Here is a 3,127-nt window from a genome sequence, read left to right as displayed (position 1 = left end):
TTAAATTTTTTAGGAGTTAAATCTTATATACTGGTTAATCCAGCGAAAAACCCACCCGAAATATAACCCACCCGAAATCTGAAAATTCAGAAAAATTGCCACATTTATGATAATAAATTTAATAAAATACCTTATTTCATTATTGTGACCATCTAAAAAATCTGAAAATTCAGAAAAATTGCCACATTTATGATAATAAATTTAAAATACCTTATTCCATTATTGTGACCATCTAGAAAATCTGAAAATTCAGAAAAATTGTCACATTTATGATAATAAATTTAATAAAATACCTTATTCCATTATTGTGGCCATCTAAAAAATCTGAAAATGCAGAACAATTGCTACATTTATGATAATAAATTTAATAAAATACCTTACTCCGTTATTGTGACCATCTAGAAAATCTGAAAATTCAGAAAAATTGTCACATTTATGATAATAAATTTAATAAAATACCTTATTCCATTATTGTGGCCATCTAAAAAATCTGAAAATGCAGAAAAATTGCCACATTTATGATAATAAATTTAATAAAATATCTTACTCCATTATTATGGCGAATTGACCACTTATCTTTGTCGTATCTTCTTTCTTCTTTCTTCGGGCCAGCTTGGACCTACCTTTCGTTGTTCCTGGCCATAGTCCCTCTAGTCATATTTTGACCAGAGGAAAAAAGGAGACAAACTCCTTTCATTATCGGCGCATCATCGCCGACAGATAACGTTCGAATTACGCGAGTCGATCGTATTGAAAAGTATATAATATATAAAAAGTTTCAATAAAAGTAAAATAAATATCCGCGATTAATTTGTAAAAATTTACTTTGTACAAAAAAAAATTTTTTTTAAACTTTAATAATTCCGCTATTTACTTGTAAATATTAATTAACCGCGCTTCTTCAATTCGGAATTTAAGAATAAACAAAAATTTTACTTAAACCGTATACTAATTTTCTTTAAATTGAAAAACGTTAATTTATAGTATTCTATAACAAATTAAAACTTATGCAAATAAAATTTTAAAAATTAATAATAAATTTCTCAACGCGAAAACCGATCGCAAAAACCGACCGCGAATGAAGATGCGCGCAGCATGTTATGCGCTAAACGCATCTTGAACAAATGTATCAATATACATAGCATACATGACGTGAGATTCGGAAAAAGCTTTCTGCATAATTTGTGTGTGTACTGATATTATAATTTAATATTCTAATTAATAATTTGTTGTAAATAAGCTAGTATAATATATAAAAGTCTATAAATTTCTAACATTGATAAAATACTATTATATTTTTTATTTTCTACCAAAATTATTTTCAATATGATGTACATATATAAATTATTGTCAAATTAAATAATTTAATTAATCAACAAACTCTTAAAAATCTTAAAATATTTAATATTTCTCGAAATTTCTCGAATTCACGTCATATTGCTTGACTTTATATAGCATGCATAAAGCCGATTTGTCAATCAAAAATAGACTACAAAAGATATACTACATGGATAGACTACAAAAGATTATAGTAAAATCGACTTTTTAAAAAATAAAAATAATATTCAAATAAATATTAATTATTATTAAAGCGTATTTTCTGTATAAAACAAAATTGCGTAACAAATATTTTCTTTTTTAATTCTTATGCTTACAATCATTTACCTTAAAAAATTCTTTTATATTGCTTTCTTGAGTCGATTTATATAATATTTAATCTTGGTTAAATATGAGGGAAAGGAATGAATGGATAAATTACCCTAGTCACGGTGCGGCGCGAATTTTAACGCGACTCGAATTAAAAGTTAGGAAGCGCGAAAAAGAGAGTAACTATGACTTTCTCAAGACTCTCCCAACTACGGCATCTTCGCAAACACGACTGCCCAGACACCCTCGAGCACCAATACAACGCAACCGCCAATGACGGCCGCTAGGAGTTATGGCTCCAAACAACATTGACCAGCCCGGCGCACTGGACTTCGTAAAGCCAGGACACCTGATCCACCTTCATTGCAAGGGCATGTATCCCTCAGACGGCAAGATTCGAGTATACATGCTTACTCTCAGACTCGCCGTCTTCGGGGCAGCTTGCAGTATAGACGCAATTGAGGCACTACCGGTGGCGTGTGATAACCGGGCCTCCTACGCCTAGCAGATGAGCTCAGGGTAAGGTCGCCATAACATTGGCCTTACCCCTGCTCCAGCTGGGTGTTGGTCTAATGTACTAAGTCCAGGATAAGCCCAGACACAATGCTCGATTAGTCTAAACGTCGTGTGAGTGATTGGATAACCGAAGGGAGAGCACGACTTTGAAGGCGTAACGAAACTCGTGAGAGAATCAGAATCTCGAGAGAGTCGGAATTCTCGCAAGAGTCATAGTTACACCTCTAATATAAATACAAATTTCAAAGTTATCTACTAATTCAATATTTTACTACTCGTATTTTTTTATTTTCCTTAAATGCTTATTAAATTAAAAAAATTTGGACTATATATTAAACTATAAAATATATAATCTATTACGAACTAAAACTATTTCGCGAAATAAAATTTTCATATTTTGATAAAATATATCTTACAGATCAAATTAAAATATTAAATTTTAAATTTTGAAAAAAACTAACTTCTGTAAAACGCGGCAATGCATTCAACGCGAAATGAGCTCTGCTTTGCGAGCTAACTGTGCGTGCTAACTGTGCGAGTTTTTCCTCAAGCACAATCGCACAATATACATATATAGATAGATAGATAGGCAATACCAAGATTAAATATTTGCTCTAATCAAATTTAGTCCATCCATTTTAAGGCAACAGATCTACGATATTTAATTAGTAATTTGTAAAATAATTTAATTGTCGTTATTCGACATGTACTGAGACATTTTCTCTACATTTAACATAATTAATCGTAGATTCGTTACCTCATGAAAAATAAAAAAATTGTTTGACTCACCGATCCGACGCGCAACGGGCGGAGTTATTCTGCAACGTAGCTACGACGATACTGTAACAAACAAACATAAAATTCAAATGAAAGATATGCTTAAATTTCAAAAGATAATTATTATCGCGGAACTTTTACTTGAATAAAAAATTATATTTACCCCAACGGTTGCTCCGCCGATGCC

The sequence above is a fragment of the Wasmannia auropunctata genome, unplaced genomic scaffold (assembly GCF_000956235.1).
Source record: "Wasmannia auropunctata unplaced genomic scaffold, wasmannia.A_1.0 LD336076.1, whole genome shotgun sequence".
NCBI lineage: Eukaryota > Metazoa > Arthropoda > Insecta > Hymenoptera > Formicidae > Wasmannia > Wasmannia auropunctata.
The sequence above is the reverse complement of the archived record's forward strand: the minus strand, read 5'-3'. Positions refer to the sequence as shown.